Source organism: Hippichthys cyanospilos, chromosome 4 (genome assembly GCF_059441005.1).
Source record: "Hippichthys cyanospilos isolate Australia breed blue-spotted pipefish chromosome 4, RoL_Hcya_1.0, whole genome shotgun sequence".
Taxonomy (NCBI): domain Eukaryota; kingdom Metazoa; phylum Chordata; class Actinopteri; order Syngnathiformes; family Syngnathidae; genus Hippichthys; species Hippichthys cyanospilos.
In genome coordinates this window covers 22,008,542-22,021,723 of record NC_142372.1, presented here as the reverse complement: position 1 = coordinate 22,021,723, position 13,182 = coordinate 22,008,542, and positions in this window count along the sequence as shown.

Genomic DNA, 13,182 nt, shown 5'->3' with positions numbered 1-13,182 from the left:
TCACACCCTAATTTAGGTGTCTGCCACCCAGAGCGCTGCCAGGTCCGCTGGCGCAAATTAGGATTCAGTGCCTTGCTAGAGCCAAAGGGCATGTGTCTGCAGTCCAATCCCCCCACTCATCATGTAGGTTACATAGGCTGTGACGATACAGCTGCCAGTAGAGTGGAACCTGCAGATGTTCTTGAAACTGGTTGATCTGTAAAATTGTGCAGCAAGCTCTCTTTTGTGGGGAATTGCCATTTTGAATGCGGTTAAAGTTCAAGGTTTGACGTTTGAGATGGAAGGAGATGCATGGATCTGTTTGAGGATGCCAGCATCAAGGAGCGTCTGCAGCTCTGCCTTGATGTCACCAAACAGGCCGAGACTGCAGCTGGCAAAGAGGCTGGGAAATGGTGGACACAGCCGGGTCAATAAATGCTCGGTTTTTGAAGGCAGTGAGGCGGGCCTAACCAAGGAAGGGCGACGGAACGAAGAGGCACCATTTGCAGAGGGTCGCTGTTCGATGGAGCGGGTTGCTCTTCGCCAGTCACGTTGCTCACAATTTAGCATTTTGGCTCATGGTTCATCCCACTTCCAAACAGCTGAATTTGAGGCCCATCCTCTGTAGAGGATGATCATCTGGACTAGAGAGAGTGCAACAACATGTCCAGGCATGAAAATCACAGGCAGTAATTTATTAAAACATATTTCATGCAGTAATACAAAGTATGATCATATTTTCATTGTCTGCATTAAAGCCCAACATGTTGTTGAATTGGATATGCGTGAGTACACCAAATTTACTGTATTATACTTTTGTCAAATTGCATTGCATTTCATTATATCTGGATTATTTTTATTTTTCATTATTTTTACATGTCACATTCATGCCACTTTCATATGTTGCGTTTATTTTACTTTCATTATGGTACATCAATCCATCCATCCATTTTCGAGAGCCGCTGCGACAAGGGTCACAGGTTTGCCGGTGCCTATCCCAGCTGTCTTTGGGTAGTAAGTGGGGGAAACACTGAACTGGTTGCCAGCCGATTACAGGGCACAAAGGGACAAAAAGCCATTCACACACCCAATCACGCCTAAGGACATTTTAGAGTCCGATACAACTGTCGTGCATGTTTTTTGGGTTGCGTGAGAAAGACAGAGTGCCCGGAGAGAACCGGCGCAGGCTTGCGGAGAACACGCAAACGCCACACAAGGAGGCCGGAGCGAGCCCGAATCGAACTCGGGACTCTGAACTGTGAGACGGACGTGCTGACCACTGCAGCGTTGAGCCGGCCCATTACAGTACATCTCGTCTTATTTCAGGTTTTACCATTAGCTACTTTAGGATTTTGCATATTCTGTAATGCTTAATCAGTTGACTGTTGCTGCTTTATTCTTTCTCACTCTCTGACATGTTTTAGCTGGAGAGTCTCAAGAACTGGCGTTTTTGGTTGTGAATTAAACTCCCCCAGGCAACTGCTGCATTCCCAACATTCAATCAATTTGAGCATCGAATGATGGGCTATTTTGTTTAGATACACCTTTTTTCGTCTGACTCGTCCACTGGTTGGAAATATATTGGATTGTATCTTATTGGACTTAAAATTGAACTCTACAGTGAGTGTTTTCCTTGATTTTTTGTTGGAATGTTGATTTTATTAGCAACTCTTTAATGGAGATTAAATGAACATGCAAATAATTGAGTGCCGTAAAAGGTGTGTGGAATGCACCCCACCCAAAAAGTCGATATTTGTTTATGTATTACTTGTTCATTTGTTTTCCACCCAATCCAGCCAGGTGTTGCAGATTTGCAACAATGGAATTAAAGTAACTATTGTTGCATCAATAATTTATAAGCCTTTTATTTCACAGAAGTTTTATATATATATATATATATATATATATATATATATATATATATATATATATATATATATATATATATATATATATATATATATATATATATATATATATATATATGTATTCCAAAAAAAATGTTAAAACCTCATTCAAGCCTGAGAGGGTTAAAGTCATTTATTTTATAAAGTTGAAATGATTAAGAAAAAGGCAGTCATTCATTTGTGAACCCAAATATGGATGTCCTCTGGAAGGATTGTTGACCTGGCCATGATGTTTTCCATGTCTTACCCAAAAGTAGTTGAGATACAGTCGGTCCAGTGGGCATAATCAGTATCAGTTTGTTGGAAAATGTCCATATCATGTTTCTTTTTGTTATTTGCATACATTCGTCTCTTTTCTGGATCACTGTATAACTACCAAGTAATCAGAATTCTCTGTTCATGTTTAATCTAAAAAAAAAAGTGGTCTCCTGGATATCTATCCATTTTCTGCACATTTATGGTCATTTGGCACCCGGCCATATTGAAAGTAAACTTGGGAGTAAAGAGTCTAAAGACTATTGATTACGGCAGTGATGACTTTAAAAGTTGAGCAGTTTGACCTTGGCATTTATTTGACACGCCGTCCTAAATAATGTAATAACATACGTGTCATGAAAAGGACATGGATGCGCTGATTAGCTATTTTATGAGCGTTTGAACACGTCTTCAAAGAATGCTTAAAATACTGCCACAATTAATTGTTTCAAAGTAAGCACATCTGGTCATGAACTATAATTAGTATAAATAATTAAAATACCAAAGGAGAAATTTAGTGACCTGCCAGGACCAGGTGACATTCTCAAGAACGACTTGCAACAGCGACCACTTGTAATTACATGCATTATCCAAATGTGGATGGCAAGGTCATAAACGGATGATGCATTTTCGCTCCCACAAACACGGGAATCATTTGATGTTACTGCAGAAAGGAATTGTATTTTGTAAAGTGACCGTTTTATAAAATAAGGGTTAGTGTTTTGTGTTTAAAGAAAAAAATATAACAAAAACTGAGAGGTTATGCCAGTTCTGACCTTTTTATTTTCAGTCAGTTGTGTTGACCTTTAAAGACCATTACAATTTAATGACAATCTGGTCGTTTAACAAAAGAGCTGACCGCCGACTTTCAATGTAACCTTTTACTAAAGCTCCTTTTTAATGATACAGCTCAAATGAACGCATTATTCCTCACGCAATTGAGGTTTCTATGCCAACGCTCAGGTAGACTGATAGTTTAGAGACATCTACTGGACAACCATAAGATGACGGGAAATGATCTCACGGGGTCAAGTGAAGTTCAGCGTGTTTCACGACACGCAAGTCTGTCTGTCTGTCTGTCCACTTGCTTTCATTTTCTGTGTGTGACTCCCTTGGAAAAGTTTAAGAGTTTTAAAGTTCAACGCTATTTCTTGGTCACTGTAATCAATGCTCAATATCAGATCACCACTAGATGACAGCACTGCTCTCATCATCTCCGTTAGCTCCAGTTTCGGATTGAAACGCCATCAGATCAAACTGCCAATAAAGTGGCGCACGTAAAAAGATTAGCAAGTTAAAGGAAAGTCCACACTCTTTTATGAACAAATCACAGTACATATGTTTATATGGTTGTGGTTTGACTTCTTTCTCTAATTGAATTTATGAAGATATGAAGATATAATGAATTAACGAAGAAATAAAAAAATAATGTAATATATATATATATATATATATATATATATATATATATATATATATATATATATATATATATATATATATATATATATATATATATATATATATATATATATATATATATATATATATATATATATTAGTTGCGAAAAGATCTGAATTCTGTCTACATTCGAAAAATAGTGTTTATTATTGTCTTGAGAGTACGGGTAATTTAGCAAGGTTTATTATTTTGTTGTTTGTTCAGGTGTGGTATTGCATTGCATTATAAAGGCCATATCTTTCATTTATCATTGAAGGAGGGGGGGCACAAAAATGTTTCTCTTAGATAGCTTGCAGATGTGGAGCTTTGACTTCACATTTCTGTATTGTGAAACATACTGGGTGGTTCTAAAAATCTAGAAAAAAATATCTTTCAGATGAAATACAGCCTTTTAAAATTGAATGGAATATGACTTTACTCGAGCAAGCAAGAAAAAAAAAAAAAAAACAGGATTTCACGGAGCTCCCAGACAATGATGTCATATTTTCAGAGAAAATATCCTACTAGAAGTACTTGCACAATGGCTGCTATTCAACTCCATTTTATAGAGTGTGGACATTAGTAATCCCATCAAACTGATCAACAGAAAAAAATAATGACAACATAAGGGAAGTGTGGGACTCATTTTCAGCCCTGGAGTGTGAGAAATTAGGTGGGCACGCTTTAGTTCACAGTGTTTTCATGAAAATGTGATATTTTTAGGTTTAATAATGTATCAACCATTCCCTCCAACGATACTCAGATCGTATTAAATCAAATATCAAATTTACAATGTGCTTATTGGTGAGTCAAGCTAGGTGTTATACTGACACCATTGTGAAGGACGCCTCCAAAAGAAAAGCTTATTAAGGCCAGGTTCACACCGCTGCCTGACCTGACCCATGTCCGATTTTTTTTGCCTCTGTCCGACCTGTATCTGATCTTTTGATGGCGGTGTGAGTGACACGGATCCGATTTTTCAAATCCGACTCAGCCCACTTGGGTATGCGCTACTAAATCTGATACGTAACCAATCTTTTGACATGCGACTTCAGGCTGACGTCAGGTCGCATTCATCCGACTCGCACGTTATAAACAAGCGACCAGCGTCGAAATTCTGCGTTCAAAAAGTCGGGAGATTAGAAAAAGATTGGAAATACCAAAACAACAATAGCGGAAGCGGCGAAGAGAACTCAATAAGGGAAGAGCCATGTCTATTTTGTTTCTCTGTCTCTTTCTCTATCTCTCGCTCTTGCCCGCACCACATTCGCTTGGTGCAATAAAGAGAAACGTTGCTGGCACTGTACAAAATGCCTTAACATAAAACTTCACCTTTCCCCTCCTTAATTTACCCCTTAAATATAACTGAAAATATTATGGCACCGCTGTGACAGCCGTTTCAACATGGCCTGGTACTTCCGCAAACACGTTGAGCTGTCTCTGACGTTATAATGTTCTCAATGTGCATGCGCGATAATTTGGGGGCATTTAGCGTTCAGAAATAGGTCACATAATGGTCTCATTTATTTGGAAACAAGAAGGACCTCACAAAAAAATCGTAATGGAGCATTAAGCCCTATAGTGTGACGCTCGCCTATGGCTATTGCATTGACATCAGTGGTGTGTTTATTGTTGTTGGCCTTTAACAGTGCATTGGTGGCATTACACTATGTTATTGTGTCTTCCTTGGCACGCCTATCTTAACATCACATCAATAATCCATGAGTGTTGTCACGTCCTTGTACTATTCATATGGATCACAGCTCAAAGATGATCTGATGCGGCACAAATCAAAACATGTACTTGCAGCGTGTGCCCGGATTAAATTGTGATCAGCACACACTCTCGAGTGCTTTACCGCGCACTTCAAAATGTTCGTTGATGAATGCCATTATTTTCTGTATATGACCAAAATACGACCAAAATCATATGTCGTAGCTATGAGCGGTTCATTGTACATTAATGGAGTAGCGCATGGACATGCACACATCAAGGATACGCCCCATATTCTCAATTTGCAGCCAAATCAACTTTGTTTTTTGTTTTTATGTTTTGTTTTGTTTTTTTTACATTTCCACCAGGGGGGATTAAACTTTCTTCCTTTCCTGGATCTTAGAAGAACTTCCTGTCATTTGAGTGAGTCAACTCAATGGGGAAAATGATTCCACTTGTTGCGAAATACATCTTTCTCACAGTAAAACTGCACGGAAATACGGCCAAACACAAATTGCCTGGGCCCGATGAAAACCCTTGAAATTCCTCCAAGTGACCAGCAATTTTGAAAACGATATATATACAACATTGAAAGCTTGCATCATAACTTTATTCCATAAAAGCTTTGCTACATTTGCTAACAGGAACTTTGGAACTGACTCAAGATCTCTAGCAGTGTTCAGGTTGTCCCACAGATGTAGAGCAACACATGGTCCAACAATATACATCCACACTATGAACAAAATATTGTTTTCTACTATGGCCTCAACCTATGTAACATGTTGTCGTGAGAAAAACCCCTTGAGCAACCACAGGATTAAAGTTAAGGAAGTGTTCATTTTTTTTACTGCTCTTTATTGGAATATTTCATCATTTTATGGCTTGTTGTTTTTATTCAAACATCGCAATTAGAATCGATTAGTGGTTGAGACTGCAGAACACGTGCTTCGATTTAAGTACGATATTGGATAACATCTGGGCCGTGGGAATAGAACTCGGTTGTAAACCATCAACCGTCTATTATATTGCGTATGCCAGATCACGATTCAAAATATTTTAAATGCTTTATGTCGATGTAGGTAGACTATATAGAATATAAGGTTGTGAATAGTCTGACAGAAGGCCTTAAGGAATTAAGGACAGCAGACTTTTACGGAGTATTTTTTTAATGAAGTGATTTTCTTCATCTCCATATGAGATGGTCTCTGCACATGTTAACTAATGGGGTCTTCAGAGTTCTCCAATTCCCAGTTCAAGAAGAAAATTGCCGACCTCTTGGAGATAGGATCATCCATCTTCCAGGTCAGGCCCACATGTTTCTAATCTCGCACTTAATAGTCCATGTCTCCACTCTTTACTGAGGTGAAAGAGCAAGTGAAGAAACACCAAGGACACGCTTTTACCTTTGCATGGGACGTGCTGAAAAACATACAATATGTCCAACCCTTACTGTTGTGTGGGTGTCCATCTCAAAGGAAGTCGCTCTGCACATTTCTCATGTCCATTCATGATAACGGACCTGGTGACTCAATCACTTAACTGTACATACAGCTGCATTCTACATACATTGAAATGTGCACTAAAAGCTCTTGAAAACACATCTCACCTCGTTCCTCTAACATACCGTAAGTGTCACAGGCCTTCTTTAGGTTTTCACTATAATGAACAATGAGTTTTGTCATTGCAGTGCAAGCATCTTCGTGTTGAACGAAAAACATTGTGAATGTGTCTCAATTTCACCAACTCACAATAAAATATTTTAAATCTGTCATGCTCAAGTAGAACCTTTTGCCTTTTTGATAAAGGGAAATTTAGCCTTTTGCAAAAGAAGCGTTTGATATACTCCCTACAGCAGGGGTCACCAACGTGGTGCCGGCGAGGATCAAATGAGTAGCACGCAGGCCTGTTCTGCAAATAGCTCATAATTGATAGAGCAGTGTGATTTTCTAGGAATGTGACAAACAAGCATACATATATTACATGCACAAAACATAATTCACTTGATTTACATATTTACTACAACTGTTGTTTAATTATTGTGAGGAATCAATAACGTGATCGGTATCTTCACCAATGTTCCCTCTAATTTTCAATGCATCCGAGAATTCACGCAAACTCATGAACAGGCTTTGGACCAAGGTGAGCAACTTCAGACATGCATGCGCATATCTGATGAAAGTGAGCAATATCACATAACTCGCATTCTGCCATTAATGAGCAAGGAAAGAGGGGGACTTTGAGTCTATCTAGGGGCCTAGCTGCGGCCCTGGACTGAACCAGTGTGCTCATTCGTGGCCCGTGCTTTGATGACGCCAGACAGCTCGGAACTCCAAGAATTCACGTGAACAGGGCGACCTGATGATGTCCAAAATCTTCTAAACATACGTGTGGACCGGTAATGTGCTTCTGGTTACTTATCCCGTCATTTATGAGGGGGTAACTGAGGTGAGAAGCGTCGTCCAGGACCAATACAGGAGGACGGATGCCTCTATAAATGACATGTTTGCAAGAGCCAATTCACAGCATTTGGAATTATTATTGGTTTTGATCCCGAAAAAGCCAAAGTTAATTTAAATTTCAGTTTTTGTTTTGGCCAAGAGCTAAAAAGTTATTTATTTGTTTGTTGGTTGTTTTGGCTCACTGCCCAATGGACATTTATGTTACTTCCCCTTTAAGGCAGAGAGAGCCGTGCATGATACTGGCTCTTTGAGAGCCTTGGGGCATCCATCACAGGGGCAGTTGAGATTGAATGCAGATTGGACCACGCCGTTTCTTTACTGTAATGTTTGCCGTTTATTTGAAGTATTTTTGTCTCAAGAGCTTTAGAAGTACTGTGGAAAAAGTTTTGTGAGGAAATTAGGTTAGCATTCGTGTCTCTTAACTCCACACTGTTGTTAGCTAGCTAACCAGCATGGGGTGTATATGCAGGGAATGTTTCTGTCAATGCGTTTGATTGGATGAATAGTGTAAGTGAAAGTTATCGTATCATTGGCTGGATACTCGTCACTCGCTGTCACAATGCAAAACGGAACAGAAAAAAATATTATTGGTGTAATTAATCAGATAAGATGAGGTATGATATTAGATTTAATAGGTTTGTATTGCATTTTTTTTTACGCGCGGCATAGACTTTCTTGTGCGCTGAAAACGTGCGAGCAGTGCGCAATGGGCACGCGCGCAGCTTAGAGGGAACACTGGTCTTCGTATAAACTGATGCCCTTGGCATTAGTCGGTTCCAAAGAAGTAGCTCTCACTTCCAAAAAGGTTGGTGACCTACAGTATTTTGTTATTTGCATAGAAATAGTCAATTATTGGAAATGCGGTCAGACAACAGATAACAAGGGCTGTACTGTATATAAATAATACTGACTGTAAATCCAGTAGGGTGACATGCTACTATAGGTGCATTACCAAACATGAAGTCCTCTATTGTGGCAGAGGCAACCACTACAGCCCAACCACTGGTTTTATTTGTATGCCAATCACAAATAAAACAGGAAGATGAATAAAAGAAGATTTGTAGGCCAAGAAGAGATGAGGAATTCGAGAAAGAAGGCCCAGTAGAATTTCAGTTCACACAGAAAACCTTGAAAATGAGCAGGACAATTAGTTTGGGGGTGTACCTTATCTCTGAATGGATGACTAGAGCTATTTTTTTTGCCAGGGGTGTCTAAAACTGGTCCACGAGGGTCGGTATCCTGAATGTTTTCCAGGTTTTTTCCCACTACGCACCTGATTCAAATGATAAGCTCATTGGGAAGCTCAGCAGAAGCCTGACAACAATCGTGATCATTAGAAAGGAACCTGGAAAAACATGCAGGGTACAGGCCCTTGAAGCTCGGGCTTGGACACACCCCTTCCACACCTTTAACCTACAACACACAAAAGAAAACCCCCTGAGCGAAGACGTTGCGCTATGGAAAGAGCTGATGACGAAACGTAACCTGGAGAGTGTTGGATTTTCGCCATGAAGGGGTCCGTACTGCGCCCTGTTTGCGGCTCCTTTATTGTGTCTACAGACACCCGGAGTGACCGCCGCCTGAAGTGCCGTGATTCTACGATTCTTCCTGGCGTGTCGATGTTGCTGTTGATGGTGTGCCTGGATTGCTAGACTCGATGCTGGCCTCGTCTGCTTTCCACTTAAATGGTTAGAGTGCGTTTGTGTTTGGATTTAGAAACGATAAAGCACTGCTGCAAAAGGCGTATGTGACTTTTCTTATCTTTGTTGTGTTTGCTGAAATAAAGGAATAAAGTGTCAGCGGAGTCACTTTTTGCCACAACAACTGGTCAACCACGAAATATACGCCCCCATCCCATGTAGAGCCCGCATTTACACACTGTATATTTACCCAACTTTTGTAGATTCTGCGCTATCGTCCACAGAAACCAATTGCGAATTGTATCGTTCTCTTTCTCTCCGAAGTATGTTATGCATGTTAACTCTGAGACAACGTGTGTGTGTGCTTCAAAATCACTAGATGTCACTATATATGCTCGATTGTCACTTTAAACTGTACATTGAGAGGGACCTTAAACTGTTGGAGCTATTGTACGTTTCGAAACATTCCCAAGCTGTTGCAAAACTGCTGTTGACCAAGTGGTATTCACACCATACTTGCTTTCTTTGGGAACACTCCTTTTGTAGCCAATCACGAGACTACATGTGCCCATTCAACCTCCTTATGCAGCCCTCAACTTTCCCAGTCTTCTCTTGTCCCTGTCTCAGCTTTTCTGGAATGTGTTGCATGCATGAATTCCAAAACGAGTTAGTGTTAATAGTGTACTGTATTGCCACTGATGTCGGACTCCATGTGTCATTGCACTGCATCGGCAGTTTTGCAGACAGCAATCGCAGTCTTATAAAGCAATGTCTGTGCTTAAAACATTTTAGCAATGGATTCCAACTGCAGTCTGCCAATGTGCGGTCTGCCCTCGTACTCGGTGGTCGAGCTACTCAAACGATTACATCGCCTTTCTTTTGAGCATGCGAGCATGCGATTGACACATCTTTCATCTTTAACAGGCCCTCCATTCAATTTTATTTTAATGCCACCTGAGTGAGTAATGCAACATACTTCAACATTAGGATGCATCACTACACACTTTTCTGCAAGGCTATGGATCTAGCACTGCTTCTATTATAGCAAGTCTGACTTAGAACATCTATCTTGAATTGGGCAAGCTATGTCCATAAGATATTAAGGACTATTTCCTCATTTGGGCAATATTAAATAATAAGTAGGAACAATCGGAAGACTTTGCACTCCAGCAGTTGTAAGAATCCTGAAGAGGAAGCAAAATATGTCTGGATTCGGGTTGTCATTTTTTTGGCATCTAGTATTCCCATAGCTATAATAATGGACTTTCTACTGGAGGAAAAAAAAAAAAAAAGTTGTGCTTTATTTGGGAAAGAGAGCTGTTTTGTTCTCGCAGAAAATACAGTAGGAACAGCATGCGGATGGATACACAGTGCCTGAGTGTTTAAAAATCCTTCTTTGAAGTATGAGGACAGATAGAAGGAGGGGAAAGCCGAATACTCTCGGTCGGCGTTAGTCTTTTTAATGACTCTAGCAGTAAAGGTATGCAGAGCAGCCTCTGCTACTGTCATTAGGGGGCCGCCATGCATGGCAAAAGGGAGAACACTCAAATAACTTCCTCTAGGCTTGTTCACGGGAAAGGACGAAAAGTAGAAGACGTCTCAGAAAGGAGGAGGCTTGAAGACAATGATTAACATTTATACTTAGAAAAAATATTTATTCACAACAAAATCTCATACAATAATCACTGAATGGTAGTTTATATTACGATACAGTGGTGTATCTACTTACTAACTCCTCTTGTGAAGAAAAATTCAGCTTACAAAATGCCCAAGCGGAAAAAAAATGTCTCAAGTAACGAGAGAAAATTCAAGATAGGAAAGGTGACTTTGTTGGCGTATCGTATGAGGCGCGAGACACCAGCGCTCGAGCCCACATCGCTGTAATGTTTTCACAACCCGTAATGTTCACAGTATTTGCTACAGTCTGTGATACTTTTTTATAATTTAATAAAATGCCGGTTTGTGCACAAACGAGACAATATATTTTTGCATCGATGTTCACTGTGGTCTTCCACTTTTCATCTTTACTCTGTTCAGCCACACTTCCCAACAACAATTTACAACGTAGAACTAACAAACATCAAATTGACATTAGCTATGGCTAACATTGTACAGCTACACATAAAAACGCATACGTAATGTGAGATTTTGACCTTTTATCTATAGGTATCACCAAAACTAAATTCATGTTTTTAATGCTGTGACAGCAACAGTATTGTTTTGTGTTTTTTTCAATTAAGAGTAAATGGTTTGGAACATGAAGCAATTGTTGCTTAGTCGTGATTACTTTGCAAAATGTTGCATGCCATTTTTGTGCAATTTTATACGGATGGACATCGCTATTAGTGACATACATTTTTGGCAGAACATCCAAAAATAAAAAAATGAATGGAAGGTGGACATATAGCTGTTATGTGCTCTTTGTTGTCCTATGTTGTTGAATAAAAATAACCACTACAAATGTCCTTCCAAAGTTTAATCAATCAAATTGGGATGGCCCAGCAATCAGTTTTTGTTCTGTTTTGTGTTTTTTTCCACCCAAAATTGTTTTGCCCTGTCTGGGAGGTAATTGGCTGAAAATATATTTTACGGGGGCTACATTAATGGGAAATGTGAGCCATTGCTTTATATATCATTAAGTAGGTTTAGACTATGTGTTAAAAAAAAAAAGTAGTTATTGTGTAAAAAGACTTTTTACACCTTTTTTTGCATGCACAAACCTTGCAGTGTAGCAAGAATTGCGCTACAAGGGAAAACATCAACACTAATTTCTTGTCCTTAAACTCCTCCTTACAGCCTCTCACATTAAGCTGAAGTAGCGCTATTGAAATTGCTTTAGCCTAAACATGGGAGTTTTATACAATTTCAGTTTTCCAGATGGTGGCCTTGTCTTACATAGCAGTTTTTTCAGGGAGGCAAAATTACACTTTTATCGACCTCAAGCTGAACTTGCAAAAACTGAGCAGTGGAACAAAGATTCGTGCTAGATCGTACAATCAGATTAAAAAATGAAATGTTTTAAATGTTAATGGGACTGGCCTATAGAATGGACCACTTGGAGATTTTTTTTTTTCCCGTTTATTGTGCTTCTTTGTTGTGCATAGAGAAACAATGTGCCGAAAACTCAAGGTCAAAATCTCATTTATTTTTTTTTTTTTTATTTTTTAACTCCATTGCTCCAGGAATCCACATTTGAGAAAAAAAAATGCATTCCAAAATTTTTGCAGCATATTAGTTGTCGTAATCCGTATTTATTCAGTATTTCATCGAAAATAGCGTGAAAAATGAATCGACGCCACTTCAAAGTCTTTGGCACCACTTTTCACTTGTCCCTCCTTTTCTTGCTCCCCATTAAAACTTGTGGTTTCACGAAGCAGTCCTGTCCTATCGGTCCGTACCAATATATTGGCTTATTATGTTTTATCAGTCAGCCTCCAGCACCTTAAGCCTGGTGATCAATTTTGATTACATACTGGTAAAAACTTAAAAACCATTTACTCCTGTTGATTTTTCAACATTTCAATAGTTATTCGTGACTGTTTGTGCCTTTTGAACCACTTACATGTACAGTGCTGTGGAAAAGTATTAGCCTCTTTACTGATTTCTATGTTTTTTTGCACATGTCTTATCAAAATATCACACTGAGATAACCCAAGGATATAAATGAAACCTTTGCAAGAGATAAATACACAAATAAGCCACAAAATTCAGGAAGGGGGCAAAACTCTTCACACCACCGTCTCTAAATACTTGATTCAAAAATGTTTGACCAAGGGGACAAATCAGTT